Source organism: Phascolarctos cinereus, unplaced genomic scaffold, assembly GCF_003287225.1.
Source record: "Phascolarctos cinereus isolate Bilbo 61053 unplaced genomic scaffold, phaCin_HiC Scaffold_4;HRSCAF=312, whole genome shotgun sequence".
Taxonomy (NCBI): domain Eukaryota; kingdom Metazoa; phylum Chordata; class Mammalia; order Diprotodontia; family Phascolarctidae; genus Phascolarctos; species Phascolarctos cinereus.
This window is the reverse complement of record NW_027555847.1, coordinates 185,963,631-185,981,698: the sequence shown is the minus strand read 5'-3', so window position 1 is coordinate 185,981,698 and position 18,068 is coordinate 185,963,631. Positions and strand designations below refer to the sequence as shown.

Sequence of the window (18,068 nt, the reverse complement as noted above, 5' to 3'; positions counted from 1 at the left end):
GTAACTTGTGCTCACCGTTGATATTTTTGCTTTGTTTTTAGGCTCTGTTTTACTAAAGACTTAACTGGTACCCATATTAAAGGATTTGTATTATTCTTATGAGATTATTTGGTGATAGAAATATAGACTACAGGCTTCTTTCCTTCCATATGCAAACATGCTCAAAGGATTCAATACATTTTATTCCACAGATTTGTCAGTGTCTTCATACTGAGAAATTGAGAATTGATATCCCACTTTATTTTGCATTATTTTAATAAGGCGTAGTCAATTTATTATGTATTATTAATCAATCCATTGTGTATGGTAGATGCCTGTTACTTGACAGCAGACGCATGTCAGTATCTGACTCCTCTTGGGCCTTTCTCTGAATATACCACTTATTATGTGTGTTTGGGACTAAGCAATTGTAGAGAAGTTTTTAAAAGGTGCTGTTAACATATCTGCTAATCATATTGAAAACTTTCCACCTGATAGGAGATGGTTCATTTGCCATCAGGCTGCCAGGGTGCCAGCCTGTTGGTTTGACTGTCCAGCAAAGAGTCAAAACCTCCAAGTTGAATGCCTCCCTTGAGTGGGGAGAGGTGAACCCTAGTTGGTGTTAAATGGAAACCTTGGATCTGTCCATCAGGTGTTTGAGGAGAAGGAAGACAATTAGGCCGTGAAGTTCCCAGCTGGATCACTCTCACTAGTATATTTTGGTTTCAAGACATCCGGCTAAAGGGCCCAGACCAGGATTGTCTAAGGAGTGTCATAATCTTCAACGCCCACCCTACTGGTAATGTGAAGGTGTGGTCTCCATTAGAGAGGCAATAGTATAGGTGACCAATCAGGAAAATCAAGGCAGCTGTCAGAAGGAAGTGTCTCAGTCAGTTTCTATCATATTCAGGTCCAGTCTGTGTTGCTAAATGAGGACAAAGGCAGAGGACACCCAGACAGGACTCGTGCTTGGGACTGGTGGCTTCCTGTTCCAATAATCTGTATCTCTCCTCTCCTTCTTTCATTATCCATGGGATATTGTCTATCCCTTGTGCCAGGAACTTACATTTCCCCTGTAGCTTTCTACAATATTGCTCCACCTGCTTCTGAGGGTGGAGGAATAAATGTAAGGACTGCTGTCCTGAATAGTTGCATGTTTCCTGTGCTGTCCCTTGCTGAAGATGGAAAAATTAACTGGACTCTAAGGAGAGAAACCAGATGCCTGTCCTCCAAGAGTGATTATAGTAAGGTTATTGGGAAATTTCAAGATGTCTAGATTTGTGTCAGAATCCCCAGTATTTGTGGGACCTACTGTAAACAAAGATCCACTTCTCTCCCCTCCCCCGTTTCCTTTTGTTGTTGTTGTTGTTGTTGTTGTTGTTGTTGTGGAAAAAAAGAGAGGCTGTGGATTTTTGCATCCTGAAACAGCTGTCCTCCTGACTCTGAATTAAATATTAACATTGTGTGTTTTTTCCCTTCTCTTGGGTAGTGAATTGACAAGGATATGAGTGAGGAGTGATTTGCCCTTTCTTGATATTGCTGTGTTGAGGGTGAAGACTGCCCTTGGGAGTCTGTCAGCCTAGACTTTCAGATTTTGCTTAGTGGCCTATGTTTTAGGGTCTTGCTTGAGGCAGTCACTGCTTTATCTTTCCAAAATCCTACTGCTTATGTATGATATAGGACATGAAATGCCCGTGTGTGAAACCTGTGCTAAAGTCCCTGGAGCTTATAATCAAGGTGTTCATTCTAGCCAGAAGGAGATGTTCTTTTCTAGAACTTTAATGATGAACTTAGCATTAGGGTGATCACATACCTTGTGTAGATACCCACACTCATCAGAATATACTAGATGCCTCTTTATAATGGCAATGGCCCAAATAATCAATTTACCAGGAATATGCTGATTGCATTCCTTGTGAGATCTTCCCAGGCAGGGGAATTTATATATGGTATCAGATCTGACAAGTTTCAGTTTTTGCAGGCCTAGGTTGACTCATCATCACCAAAATTAAGGAAATTGGATATTGTGGAAGATCACATTCATTAGTAAAGATATGCAGAGAAGAGGGACTGGAAGCTTTGTATTCTGATATTGCCACTGCAATGTCACACCAGGCTTCAAGGCACAAGGCACGCCAGGTACAAGAAAGTAATTTATCAGAGCTCAAAGAGAATTTTCTGACCAATCAGAGGATGGTTTTTAACCTCCTGTTAGATGTGTCCTATGTGGCATTCTTCCTGGATTATTTCCTCATCCATTGCCATTCCAAGAGGTGTTTTGAAAATAAGACAGCAGGCTCAGAGCAATATGATTTAAGGAGAAACAATAGTCAGCTTCATTTACCAGTGAGGGAACAATAGTATTGTGGAAGGGAGTGTCCCTTACTGCCCAGAGAACTGTCCTAGTTGTTGGAGTAGAACTACCAGTCTCTGATATCACCAAGAAACACCTAATTTCTCTGGCCTGTTGGGAGATACTGTCTATTAACAATTTCTATCAAGGTTTACCTGTGTGTGGTTTGTTTAGCTGAGGCTCTTGCTTCGAACCCTGTTGATGATGTAAGAACATATATGATGAATCAGAGTGTTATAAGAGGACATATTCTGGTTACAAAACACCCTGGATTGCTTGTTACAGGCTGCAGTTCAGACCTTCTCTACCATGTTATGAAAACCACTCCAACCTGGGAATTCACTGTACCCCAAAACTTCACCCAGTGGAAGTACCCTCTGCCCCTCAGCTTTTCAGGAGGATTTCCACAACTCTATGATCATTCCTCTCCAGGCTGCACTCCAAACTCTCTTGGACCACCCTCCCTCTGCCTTTCAGTTTCTTTTTAATATGTTATTTTCCTCCATTAGAATGTAAGCTCCTTAAAGATACGGATTATCTTTCTGCTTTTTTATGCCTAATATTTAGCATAGTACCTGGCACATAGTAGCAGTGTGTTAGTATGCTAAGAACAGTGCCTGGAACTTCATACTTTGTTGACTTAACTTGATTATTTCATGGGCCCATTACTGCATAATTTTCTCTTTACCATGGCCTGTGAGAGCACAAATCAACTATGAAATTGAAGTTCAATCAACTTCCCCTTTCCAGATGATTCTTCTGAGAAGGTCCCTTTTTTTGTGGGCAAGAGACACGAGTTACATATTGTTGAGCTTGGTGGCAATGCTTTCCCACTGTGAGGTTCCACAGATAGGTGATTTGATCATCAAGTCAGTAGGCTGATGCTGGCCTGACCACTTAGCAAGACCATTAGCAACCACTCTAAGTTGATGAAGAGAAATACGTCTTTTGCAGTAGACCATTTAAGCATGAGGGGAATTGCTCAGAGGTCAGCTTGTTGGGGAGAGTGCCAGTGGTGGTGTAGACAGCTTTATCTGCTGCCCAAGCTACTGTGGTGTTCCAATGAGGTTGACTATTTTTGTTGTAGGCTATATCACCTGTATCTTCTCTTGGGAGCTCAGCAAAATAAGGGACCCAGTTTAAAGAGAGGGTTTTACTGGAGGCCTGTTAGAATAGGATTGGTAGATACCTCTTGCTTGACAACACACTTATGTAGGCAGGTGACGTCTCTTGGACTTTTCTCAGAATATACCACTTCCACTTGATGATAGATGATTCTTGGGCTCAGCTTGCCTTCTGAGATTTGCCGTCAGTAAACACCCATTGAAGCATTGGAATTGCTGACCAGAGAATGACTGATGTTTCCAGAGAGTGCCTCAGTTTCAACAAGGTCCTAGCAGCAAGCAAAGGGCTGTGGTTTTTTTGTTTGTTTGTTTGTTTTTGGTTTTTTTAGGCAATTGGGGTTAAATGACTTGCCCAGGGTCACACAGCTAGTAAGTGTCAAGTGTTTGGTCTGAGGCCGCATTTGAACTCAGGTCCTCCTGACTTCAGGGCCAGTACTCTATGCATTGCTCTACCTAGTCGCCCCCAAAGAACTGTTTTTCAAATAGGGTGTAGTTCAACTTGACTCTAGTCAAAGCTTGGGTCCTGAGCCCCCAAAACTTTCATACTCTGATTGTATCCTGTTGCCATGGGCTCCAGTCTTTATCCATGTTGGTCACAGATGCCCCTGGGCCACTGGGGTAAGACTTCCTGTACTGCCCTCTGTGTGGCTTCCAGGGCCTCCTGTTGTTCTTATGTCCTACTCCAAATGTATAGGCTGGTGCATCACAAAACAGAGGGTTTGTAGAATTATATGTAGGTTGGGGGGAGGGGTAGGAGGAGGAGGAGGGTAATGTATCCAAAAAGCCCAATTCTCTTTCTTCTTATTGAAGGTGGTACTTCAGGGGCAGGAACTTATTTTGATTTTCTTTGCTTTATTCTCTTTTTCATAGGCGGCTAGGTGACACAATGGATAGATAACTGGATCTGGGGTCAAGAAGATCTGAGTTCACATCAAATACTTATTAGCTATGGGAGCCTTGGCAAATCACTTAACCTTTATTTGTCTCAGTTTCCTTAATTGTAAAATGGGGATAATAATAGGACTTACCTCCTAGGATTGTTGTGAGGATCAAATAAGATAATATTTGTTATGCTTAGCAAAGTACCTAGCATATGTTAGGCTCTTGATAAATCCTTCCTGCCTTCCTTCCTCCCTCCCTCTCTTCTTCCATTTCTCCCTTCTTCCCTTCCTCCCTTTCTCCCTCCCCTTTTCCCTCCCTTTCTCCCATCCCTCCTGCCTTCCTTCTTCCTTCCTTATTTTGGTGAACCAGCCTGAGCTTTTATAGTTTTTCATTTCACTTTTACCATTTCTAGATGGGAATAGCTCAGCTAAGAATTGGATGCAGAGAGAGCCATCTTTGGTATGCACTTCTCTTCAAGAACAGAGCAGAAAAATCCTTTAAACTAGGAGTTCCCATAGCAAAAATAATTACTAAATGGCATCACTTAGTAAATTATCCACAGCATGCTGACAAGTAGATGTCCTTGAAGACACCAATACTATCAACATCTTACAGCTTACCAATACCTTATAGCTTTGAGAGGACCCCATCATCATAGCCAGCTGTGTTGCCAGTAGTCTACTGATAGCTATTACTGCTATCAAAAAGTGATATGGGAGTCACTGTCCCTGTAGGCCTCGTTGGAGAAGTTCCCAATGTTTTTCTGTGGTTTTTGTGTAAATGTGATCTAGGTCAAACAAGACATTCTATTTAGGGCAGGGACATGTTAGACTAATGCTTAACCTTTTGTGTTCGCATCAAATCAGAGGCAATTCTGTTTTCTCTCATATTGGTAAGAAAACCCTGTTGTTGTTTTTTTAAATTCAGTCTGTAATTTTTGCTCTAAATAGAGTAAAAATTCCCCTTTTGATTTCATGGTCTTGACTTCCTAACCAGAATGTCGGTTCCTGTACCTCTTTTTAAAGACCCTTGTGGTCAGGCTGTGTTCTTCTCTATACTCCACCAACTAGGACCCTGACTTTGACAAGGAAAGAGAAATGTAGGCTAAGGTAACTCATTGATTTTCAACAGTAATCATCAGAGTTTTTTTTCTTTTAAGTTTGTTTCTCCTTTCGCTTCTGCAAGCTTTATTTTCTGTGCCTCTGCAGTGGATCTTTCCAAGATGAAATGTATCTGAGGATTCTGACCTAGAGGAATCTGAGGGAAGGGGAGGTACCAACTATGTGCCAGGCTTTGTGTTAAGCACTTTTACAAATATCTCATTTGATCCTCATAATGACCCTGAGAGGTAGGTGTTGAGAGATGGGGAGAGTAAGAGTATTTAACTGAACTAAAGTTTGGTAATGCAGACAAGTTAAATTAGAATGGAAACCAAATCAGTTATGCCATTCTCCATAACAGTGTGTGTCCTTTGACTTTCCCATCTTCAGAATTCCCTCCTGCTGCCTGAATTGCTGCTATTAGAGAAATGAGGCATTTTGTTTTCCAGACAGCCCCCAATTGTTTACTATAAGCATATGAGGGGTGAATGAAAGAGAATAATACATAATAAGGGTAGAAAGGTAGGTTGGAGCCACACTGTGAAGGGCTTCAAATGCCAAACAGAGGAGTTTGTATTTGATCTTAGGAGTAATAAGCAATCACTCAAATTTATTGAAGAGGAATCTGAGATAGTCAGGACTGTCTGTGCTTTAGGAATATTAGTTTGGGAGCCTATGGAGTTAGGATTGAGAATGGAGAGACTTGAGGCAAAGAACCCAAATAGATGTGTGAGGTGAAAATTCGTAGATCATAGAGTCTTTCTATCAATGATAGAAAGCTGGAAAACCATCTTGTGCAACCTCTTCTTTTTGCATTAGTAATTTTTTCCTAAGGGAATACAGAATAATTGCTCTCATGAATGTCTTTTCTGGAAGGATATTGGAGGAGAAGAGAAGGCTTTTTTTTTTTTTAGGACACACAGGTCTGAGTAACTTCTGAATCATATTGGATTCTCTGAAGACGATTACTTAAAGGGTCAGTTGGTAGTTCTATGTTGAGTATTTATTCCCCAGGGCTTGTATGAAGCAAGCCTTTTTTTTTTTAAGGGAACCGGCCTGTAGCGACGGGTTTGAAGAGATGATGGGGTCTTCATTTTTCCCATTCTAGATCTCAATATTCCCAAGTTGAAGTGAGCTCCAATTATGTTTCATAAGTACTTTAATGGATTATTGTATGGAAAAAAGATCCACTAAAATGCGTTATGAAAATGAAGATAAGGATTGGGAAAAAATTGTAGAAGGGAGCTATTCATTTATATTTCAAGTCACTTTAAATAAACGTCCTGAAAGACAGTAGTTGTTTCTTGTGCATTTCTCTCTACTGTTGGATTGTAAATGCAAAAATAGAATGTCCAGTGATACAGCAGGGACAAAGATGTGCACAGCCGTATAAATATTTCCCCTTTTGGTGATCTGAAGTATGGTTGTGAAAAAATTGTTGTTTGTAAGATTTTTGTTTGTCTGTTTCTTTTGTGTTCTCTGCCTTTTTTTGAGTCTCCCCTCAGTCAGTTTATACTGTCTCTGCCCTGTCACTTTGTCACTTAAAAAGAAATACCTTGCTTAGTGGAACATCTCATCTTTGTGTTCTTAGAGTGTGTTAATGTAGATTTACAGAGTGATAGAGTCATAGGGCTGGAAAGAATCTTGAGAAGTTTCGAATTTAGGCAGGATGACACCTGTATCTTTCAAGTCAGATGAAGACTGTTCACATCCTTTGACAACTTACTACAGAATGGCTCTTAGTCTTATATTTTGTGTTCAGTCACTCTTTATTGAGGTATCTGACTTTTACTGGTGATACTTAATACAAATATTTTCCTACTCAAGTTTCTCTTATTCTATCTAATTAATTTTGTTTATGCAAAAGATTTTAAATTTTATATAATCACTTTTTTGTCTTTTATGATTTCCATCCCTTGTTTAAGAATTCTTTACCCATCCATATTTGTAAAAAAAAAAATTCCTTTTGTTCTCTTCTAAGATTTTGATAAGGATATAACTTTTTATATTCAGATCTCATATCCATTTTGGGCTTGTGGTATATGTATAAAATGGTGATCTAATTCTATTTCTGCCAAAATTATTTCTAATTTCTTCAGCAGTTCTTTATCAGAAAAGGGACTTCTTCCACTAGTTCTCAGGTTTATCAGTCGTGAGACTGCTCTTATAAATTGTTTGATTCTTGCTTATTTAATCTGTTTTGCTGATCTAACTTTTCAGTTTTTTTAACCAGTACTTTAATGCAGAACATTATTTTGCCATTTAGGTAGTAGGGCCCTTTAAGCCATGGAAGGCAAAAGTTGGTGCTTAATCTTGCCCCAGACAGACCTCTTTCCTCCTAAATCTAAACAATAGTGAAATGTACTCTTGCATAGCTCAGCATAGCCCATACCTCCAATGCAAATGGATAAGAAAGCTTGCAATATAATTGCTTTAGATAATTATGTTTATACCAGAGACCAGGACCTGGTCTGGTTTGTGTGATATCTGACCTGTAATAATGGGGTGCTCGGGTTGCTTGTGCCCCAATTTCTCCCTAGTCTCAGAAACACTGTCTTTAACAACCATTCCCCAGCCCAAGGACATTGTGCCTAGCAGTTATTCATGCATGGGCCTCAGCATGACCCTTATCTCTCTCCCTGGTACAGCTGCACAGAGCTGGGCTGCTCAGGCCCCCAACCCTCAGATCATGTCTCTGGAAGCCTCCCAGTTCCTCAGTAAGTTCCTGTGTTGTGAGAAAGCATTCCTTTGTTGCAGAGCATTCTCATGTCAAGACAGAGGGAGAGGGGTGTCCTTGACCAGCCCAAGAACTTTTCCTCTTGCCAAACTTCAAAGATCCATCCCCCTCCCTGTCCTGTATACTCCCTGTACATTCCCATCCATAGCCCACAAAGACACCTGCATCTTTGGATTACCTCATCAGTGTTCCTCGCATTTCTTTCCCATGCTCTTTTCTATATAAACCTTAGCTCGACCCCTGATGGGGGCTGCTTGATTTGGATGTGCATACCCCTGGTAGCCATGCGCTAATAAATGCACATCTTAAATTACGTCTGGGTTTCACTTGCTGATTTCTCGGTACAACAGTACCAATTTTTTTTATTTTTGAAAAATTTTTATTGATACGTTTTTAGGTATTGTAATTCCTGAATTTATTCCTTCTCATACTCCTACCTTTTAATATTTTCCATGTAGGAAAGATTTAAAAAGAAAGTGGAGGAACAGGTTAGCAAAATTAACCAGCACATCAGCTACCCTTCACCTCTTTAAGAAAGGAAGAAAGTACATTTTCTTAACTCTTCTCTGAGGCCAAGCTTGGTCATTATAATTACAAAATATGCATTTTCATTTTATAGTTATTTCCATTTTCATTGTTGTAATGGCTATTCCAAATCTTTTATCTCTCCTCAAGCCTTCTATGGCTTTCTCCCCCTCTCAGGTAAGAACCTTGCCACATATTTTACAGAAAAAATTGAGGCCATTCACTGTGAACTCTTTCCTCTCCCTCTTCCTCATCTCCTGTAATTTATATGCGTTCTTCCACTTTCTTCTCTTTCACCCGTATCTCACATGATGAAGTGGTCTTACTCCTTACCAAGGTTAACCCTCTACTTCAAGTGATCCCATTCCATCTTACCTCCTTCAACAGATTGCCTTCTGTCATCTTCACTCTTTCACTAATTTTCAATCTCTCCTTATCTACTGGCTTATCCCTGCTGTTTACAAAAATGCCTATATCTCTCCCATTCTCAAAACCCCCTCACTTGATTTTTCCATTCCTGCTAACTTGTCCTGTGTCTTTTCAGCCCTTTGTAGCTAAACTCTGAAAGGTGGTGCCTCCACTTTCCTCTCACTCTCTTCTTAACCCTTACAATGTGGCTTCACATCTTATCATTACATTGAAATTACTTTCTCCAAAATTACTAATAATTTATTAGTTGCTAAATCCAATGGCCTTTTCGCAGTCTTCATTCTTCTTGACTTCTCTGAAGCCTTTGATCACTCCTCCTTAATAATCTCTTTTCTCTGGGTTTTTGGAACATCACTTTCTCCTGGCTTTTTTCCTACCTAGTTGACCTCTCCTCTGTCCCCTTTGCTGGATCCTCATATAGATCATGCCCTCTAATTATAGGGGTCCCCCAAACTTCTTTTCTCAGCCTTGTCTTCTTCCTCTAGATTACTTTGCTTGGTGATTTCATCAGCACCCCTGGATATAATTACCATCTTTATGCTGATGTTTTTCAAATCTACCTTTGCTTCCCTACCTCTCTGCTGACCTCCAACCTCACATCTCCAGCTGCTTTTCAGACATCTGAAACTAGATGTCCAGTAGACATCTTAAACTCAATATATCCAAAATGGAACTCACTGTCTTTCTCTCTAAACCCTCTTCACCTCCTACCGCTCCTACTGTAGAGAGAAACACCATCCTCCCATTCCTCAGGCTTGCAGTGTAGCAGTCGTCCTGGATTCCTCAGTTTCAGCTTTGCAACATCTTTTTCTCTTCTGACACTGCCTTCACTCTAGTGGAGTCTCTCATCACCTCCTGCCTTGATTATTGCAGTAGCCTGCTGATGAGCCTGCAACACTGAACCTCATCCAATACTGATCAAGCATTTAGACCCTGCTGCCATTTCAGCAAAGTTCTCTATAAAATGAAAAGGAAAATATTGCTGTTTGTGCTGTGTGAAATGGGGGGGGGAGGGAAGGCTTCCACCTAGTGAGCACTGTTGTAAGTAATATTTAATGATTTTTCAAGTTACCAGGCTGTAAGTTGACTTTCTTGTAATACTAACCCAGCAGATGCTACCAGTGGGAGTTCTAACTCTAAATGTTTTTGATTCCTTGACCATTTTAACAGTATGGATTTTATCCTATTTCACTAGTTTTCTATTTATTGGCCAGGGATCTTATTAATAGTGTCTTTGAATTGAATGGGATTCTTTGGGTGAGTTTCATGTTTTCTGCTTCTGAGGCACAGGAATTAGAGGTTATCATTAATTTTTTTGTCATTTTGGGGGCTTTTCAGTGTCAGCAGGGCACTGTTAATAGAGGAGAAAGAAGGCTGGACTGAGAGTTAAGATCCCTGGGTTCTTAGTCTTGACCTGGTCTAGGGTGGGGAACCTGCAGCCTTGAGGTCACATGTGGCCTTCTCAGTCCTTGGGTGTGGCCTTTTGACTGAGTCCGAGTTTTACAGAACAAATCCTTAGGGATGGTGTGGCTTTCAGCTGAGCTCCTTCTGGATTCCAAAGCTACTTTTCCTTAGAATGTCTAGTTTGGGAATCAGCTTCCAAAGCAGATACGTCCACAGTTATTTCAGGAATGCTGGTGAGGATGCTGATGGGAAGTCCAAATCATCCAACTGGTTAAAAGTCATAGTTCTTTTCTTGGAGAGAGGGGAAAGGAGAGGAGGAGACATCGGCTCTTTTTGTCCTCTCCAACCAAGTAATTTACCCGTATTACTTTCTTGTCTAGACTTCCAGACACTGGGACTCAAGTTCCAAATTGGCTTGCTCTTTTATACAAGGCCCACAGGGTATGACTGAGTCTCTTTAGTCAATTCAAGTAAACCTACTATGTAGTGTTACTTTTTCATTCAATGGCTTTTATACCTTCCAAATTGACCAAGCATTTCTCAGTCTCAAGTCCTTGAATGATTAATTCATGAAAGTGTTCTCACCTGGTTAAGGTGGCTAATTTAAGTGGAGTGAGATGATTGATTCTTAGACTGTGATTCTAAATGAGTTCTTAGTTAAATGCTACAGGAAAATATTTTGTATTTATCTTTATTTGAAACATATTTACTTCTTTTTTTTATCATATTTTCACTATTTTTTATTGCATTCACTTTACTATTATATTTCAGTAGGACCTCCTCAGACTTGTGGAATAATCAATAGGTAAGCATATATGCAGGCAGAAATTTAATTTCTTTGATCAATCCATGGTCTCATTAATGTGGGTATTCCCTTTAACGGTAGAGATGGCAATTCCTCTTTACTTTCCCACCCTATGAGATCTTTCATGTGTTTTTTCCACGTCTCCATGATTTATTATAAAAATAGCTTTGCAACAAACTTTACATAGTTTATTTCATTTGATCCTCACAATCATCCTGTGAAATATATAGTCTATTAAAATACTGGTGGTGTGGCCATCATGACAATTTTAACACAGGTGTGGGATCCCTGAGGTAGCTCTTGACATGACATGGACTCCCCACAGTATCACGCTTTACATAGGTTATTTCAGGAATGCTGGTGAGGATGCTGATGGGAAGTCCAAATCATCCAACTGGTTATTAACCAGTTATAAACACTTATTAACTTATTTGATTTGTTTTCTCATTCTAACGTGATATCAAAGGAAATGCTAACCTAATCCCAAGTATAATCACAAATGGTATACCCTTCTTCCTTCCATCCATCTCTCAAGGCACATCTTTTGGATTTTTAAAAGGGGAAGAGGTGGTCAGTATGAGAATGGACTTGCTTTTCCCCTGTTGTGGCCACCTGCATTAGCTGTTCCAATTAACTAGGAGCTAACTTAATAAGGTGATGAAGCCATGAAATGTTCCTATTTCCTGAGAAAGGAAGAAAAATGTTCATGTTTCTTTAGCTGTACTTTTTCGCTTTCCTCCCCTCTGAACCTATTTCCACTTCAGTTTTATTGATTTAGCTGATTAGACTTCACCAACTACATAGAATCTTTGTTTCATTATAACTGATAAAAAGGCCGAGATCTTAGAACTTCTTGGTGGGTTTTAAAGTTCCAAATGAAGTATTCGTGGAACAAGAGCTTAGATGGTCACATCCAGAGATTCATTTGGCCAAAATAAATGTTCATCATATTTCAGTTTTTCAAATATGTACGTGATTTGTCATTTTAAAATCTCTATGCTCTTTAATCCTAAAAAGATATGTGCAAATAAGCTGAGGGACTCCACAGTTTTAACTTACCAACAATGTCATTTCAGCACATTTCATGTCCTTGAACTGTAATTCATTGTGCTCAAGTTTTTCCAGGTTTTAATAAATATGATTTCTCTGCACCTTTGGCTTACATTAAACTGTACCTATACACATGAAAAATCTTTCTCACTATTCAAAAGGTGATTTGAGTCTTTATGGCACATTTCATTTTCTGTCCTAAACTTCTCACTTCTCATTGGAGAGCTGTTTTCCACACATTTCCAATTTTTATTAAAATATCAGGCATCAAAATATTCATACATAACAGTGGCAATGGCTTACAACCTTTAATAGTTTATTTAAATCTTTTCCTTTACAAAAAGTACTTTTTTATGCTCTTTTCAGCACTAAACTGTACCATATGAAAAGAACCTAAAAAGGAGAGTACAATAAGTTATTATTTTCCCTGTCTTACAGATGAGCAGAGCAAACCCTAGAGGAATTGTGACTTTTCTAGCTTTTCAAAGTTACTAAGTGTTAGAGGTAAAATATCTCATCTGTTTTAATTACAGTTTTCTTCATTTCTTCTATGTTGCCTCTAAGCATATTAGAAGTCTTATTCTAGTTCCTTCAATATACTAGGCGTCCTACTTGGATTAGACATTCAGGTTGCCTGCCTATTCTTTTCATTCTTGTTATATGCCTGGTCTATGTATTTTTCCAGCTATCATGTCCATGATGATATCATGCACAAATAACCCAGCTCCAACCATGGATTTTTCCACTTGGGTCAGCTGCCATTTCTGTTCTTCTGAGTTGATGGTATTCTATCATTCACAGTTATGTAAAATTACCTGAAGGATTTTGGTGTTAGAAAAATAATTTTGTTAGGAGCGGGCTGCTTAGGATGATTGAGAACATGACACGGTTACCGAGTTGTGATTCAGTTTGATCTGTTACTCCTTTTCAATTCTGGATCAAATTCATTGGCAGTGTTTATGATTATGTGTTTATGTGTATAGACATACACACATATATTTGTATGTATGTATACATGTATATATAAATATATGATTTTTAAAAGTTGGGTATGAATAATTATACATACATATATATATACACACACACATAGGCACACATCCATCTATCCATCCAACTTAACAGCTTTTCTGCCTGTGTGTGTATCATAATCTGTCAAATGTCTTTTTCATGTGCTTTGGCAGATATGCATGCACATATATGTAAACCCCTAAAACTTTTGAGGTCATTGTAAAAATTGCATTGAGGTCATCTAATTCAACCACCCATGTGAGATCACATGGAATGTTAAGGCAGAGTAGATATGGTGCCGGACCAGGAATAAGCAAGACTCCTCTTTCTGAGTTCAAATCTCGTCTCAGACACTTAGGAGCTGTGTGACCCTGGGCGAGTCATTTAACTCTATTTGCCTCAGTTTCTGGAGAAGGAAATGGCAAACCAGTATCTTTGCCCCCTCCAAAAAAAAGCCCCAAAAGAGGTTATTAAGAGTTGGACATGACTGAAAAGTGACAAAACAGTAGCAACCTGACCCTCACTCAAACATCCTACCTCGTTGCTCATAATATTCGAACTTGGACAAGTTAGTTCTTTCCGGATTCCATAACTTTCTAGGTCTTTGGAGAGCACCTGAAACAGGTGAGAAGGTCTGTCTCTTTCCTTCCCTTCATAGGAGAAGGGAGGAGTCTGAACCATTCAGGAATCACCATAGCTTTATGAAACCCAAATAAATTAAATGAATACGATAAGGTTGACAGTTCAGTCTGGATCAACTAGCTTCTTCTTGAGCAAGGAAAGGGGATTTGGCTCAGTGTCTAGCAGTAGGATGTATACAAGTTGTTTATTCATTTGTTCATTCTTTGTTTTTTTCTGTACTCTTGACACTTCCAGCAAATGATGAAGTAACTACTCTCTCCTAGAATTTGTTATAGAGGACAGGAAAGCCAGTTCGTGTTGGAAGGAAGGGCAGGTAACAGGATAAGAGAAAAGAAGGAAGCATTTATTAAGGACCAGGTACTTTGCTAAGCACTTTACAAATATTATCTCATTTGATCCTCACAACAACTCTGGGAGATAGGTGCTATTATTCTCCTCATCTTAAGTTGACTAAACTGAGGCAGACAGTGATTCGGTAACTTGTCCAATCACTTAGCTTGTAAATGTCTGAGGCCAGATTTGAACTCAAGATTTCCAGTCCCAGAACCAGGACTCTTGTCTGTTCAGTAAGTACTATATGACTGGAAAAGGCCAAAGACCCAATCTTTTCTTTCTTTTTTTTTTTTAAGGAAAATCTTCAGACCATTGGCCATTGAATTTAATTTGTCAGTGTAGTCAGGTTTCCTTGTTTTACAGAACATTTTAGAAATAGCTTGACTTTTTATCTCTGGAACTGACTAAAGCTTAGAAAAGACATTTTCCTCTGAGAGATAGCTCAAAAATCGCATTGTTTCCAGAATTATATGCATATTTGGTTCATTACAGACTACGTGAGGCTGTATTGCCAGTTGAAAAGTGAAAAACTCCAACAATTGTCTGTTCTCATTAAAGTAGCAACCGACTGGATTTTTAAATGTTGAATTGGCTGATTGCTTATCTGTAGATATAGCCTGAAATAAAACATAAAAATGATACTGTTGGGGGAGGCATCTTAGACAAGGGAATTATTGCTTGCTTTTACCTCCAGAGATCTAAGTTTCAAGGATTACCTTTGTTTTGCTTAGCTTCAGAAAGCACTATAAGGAGCAATGGGGAAAAGTTACAAAGACACAGTTTTATGCTTAAGGTCAGTAAAAACTTTCTAACAGATTGAAGCAAACCAAAAAGGGAAGGAGTTGCCTTGGGAGGCCACGTGTTTTCCCTCCCTGGAAGACCCTCCAGCAAATGCTGGATGGCCAGTTCACAAGTATGTTGATTCATATTCAGAAACAGATTTCAACTAGATTGTTCCTTTAAACTCAGATTCTATGAAGATTTTTATGGAGATTGAGCCCTTAACTTCTAAAACACCTCCTCCAGGATTTAAGCCCACCATCATCTGAAAATTGGCTGCAAATCTCCATCCCCATTCCTTGTTGCTGTTCTTAATCCTTGTCTTTGTTGGTAATGATGCCTGTCCGTAATGGTGTCTCATTGCCTTCGTTACAGTATGATTTATGTAATCCTTGGAATTTCTGAAGCTATTCCTGTCTCTTCCATTCTTGGTAACTCCATGAGAGGAAGGAAGATGCAACTTATAAGTGACAAATACGGTGTCGCCTCTTTGATTACTCTTAGTAGTGGGGTGAAATATAAAACTCGTGCTTGTCATTGGTGAATTGCAGCCTTCTAAAAAAAACCCTCTTATTAGAATGAGACATATCTCAAATCTTCAAGTTGTAAGCTCCTTAGTGATATGGAGCATGTCTTATACTTGTTTGTATTCCCCAAAGTACCTTGAGTATTGTAGATCCTTATCATGTTTTGATAATGTGACATTCAGTAATTCAATTTACTTTTATTTCTCCTGTATTGCCTCTCAGAACTGCTTGTGACAGTGGACCCAAGCAAGCAGGTAGAAAAAAACAGAGGCCCTGGATTATCTCTGTTTGTCATAATTATGGTAACACAGCTGTATAGGACCTTAAGCTTTTCATGCAATCACTCTGTGAAGTAGATAGTGTAGTGCGGCTAATATCACCATAATATCTGCCATACAGGGTAGGCTTTTGGCCACCAGGAAGTTATATCATTGGCCTGACCCTTCCCCCCGCCCCCCCCAACCCTCGAGCCAATTAAGTCTTAACAATGTTTTTAATACATTTTGAGAAAAAGCTAGCCTAGCCTACTTAGCTACATGGTAGTTTACATGCTGTCACTCCAACAGTAAGGCCTAATCTTTGCCTTTTTAATCCTAAATTAAAATAAATAAAGGGAGCTAGGATCAGAAGGTTGCCTATACATCCTTCTCTTCCATTCTCTTCTGTTCCTTACCTCTTTTGGATCTATCCTGTGTCAGAAGTGGTCACAAAGATACTATTTGGTGAAAATCAAGCCTAGACATACATAGTTGGAAGTCCTTCACATCCCTTTGTTTCTTAAAGAAAAATTACTTTTTTTTATCATCATATCCTTCTTCCTAGGATATATTACATCTTCTCCTGAGACTCAAATGAGACAGGGTATTCTGTCTTAGTCTCTGATATTAAAGGAATATCTTTTGACTGAGTTTGTGTCTGAAAAGGGAAATTCTGCCATCTAACACTGAAGAGATTATTTCCTGAGAGATTATTCACATGCAAAAAAAATTTTTCTCTGAAACCCAGTCACTTCTTTGTCAAGGAAGGAGGTGAATATTGCCTTTTCTTTAAAATTGAGACTTCTCTGCTTTTGGATCAGCTATTGATTTGTTGCTTTGCAGTCCAATGCAATTAATTGCATTGAATGCACTCTAATATTTGAATGTATCAGTGATAATGTCTTTTAAGGCCTAATCTCCTTCCCGATATTTTATTTTTCTCCTTTTCCGCACTTGAATCCTGACAAGATTTTATCAGTTGAATGACATTAAAAGAATGGAGTTTACATGGAGCATTTTTCTTCACTATGAAGAGAAAATCTCTTTAGTGTTTCTTAAACTATGTCCATCCTTGAAGATCTTCATTTGCTTAATCAGAATTTTTCTGACACTTTCCATGGTCATAGTACAGAATCTTCTTTATTCTTCACTGCTACCTACGCTCTACACATGAGATGTGAGATTGATACAGTACCAATTGTTTTGGAAGGGCAGAATTTTTCATCCACTAAGTCTGAATAGTATAGTAGTATTTTTAGTCAAACTACATGATGACTTTAGAATACCAGATATTCCCTCAAATTTTAGATGTAAGCCTATGTCCTGAAAAGTGAAAGTTGAGCAGGGAAAATTGTTAGATGAATTTCAAATATCAAAGGAAGTGGAAAGAAACCTTCCAAATAAAGAATGAAAGAAAGCTATTGGTTCTTCACAGAGAATTTCTCTCTAGAACCAGCTTTTCTTCCGTTTAAATTAGTTCCTTGAAAATATCTGACTTTGCTGGCAGCTTGATAATATGACAGAACCACAAGTTATGTATTATGCATTTATTTGGTTTTCTAAAGGTAAAGGCTAATTCTGTCTTACCCTTCTTAACAACCTGTGACAGTCAAAAAGCTGGAGTACCTAGGGTCCTCATTTCTCTGTATTTTATTATTTTTTAGTTCAGTTTAGGCCTTCAGTGTATATAGGTGGCCTTTCCTACATGGTGGACTTTATTTAGTCTTTTCTGCACACACTAATGCTTTTTTTTTTAACTGTTGCAAAAAAAAAATAAATTTTTTTTTGGGTGGGGCATACTATGGTTTAACCTTTTTTTTTGTTTTGTTTTGTTCCTGTCTTTATAGCTCCATTTAGCAGCCCTGGCATCTCTGAAAGGAGACATAGTGGAGCTTAATAATCGTCTACAGCAAACAGAAAGAGAAAGAGATCTCTTGGAAAAGAAATTGGCAAAGGCACAGGTGGGTGATGTAGAATGTTTCTAAAAGGTGTTTATTTTAGAATCAGAGTTTTAAAACTAGAATGTATCTTAATTAGCATTCATAGGGCACCTGAAGGTTTGCCAGATAATTAAATGACTGTTAATTGAGGGCCTATATGGAAGGCACTCTGCTAGGCACTGGCATCTAA

The 18,068-nt window shown here is 38.9% G+C and overlaps 1 pseudogene; it reads left to right on the top strand.

Moving 5' to 3' along the window:
* Positions 1–480: 480 nt before the first annotated feature.
* On the top strand, positions 481–2,820 carry LOC110203255 (kidney mitochondrial carrier protein 1 pseudogene; annotated as a pseudogene).
* Positions 2,821–18,068: the final 15,248 nt, after the last annotated feature.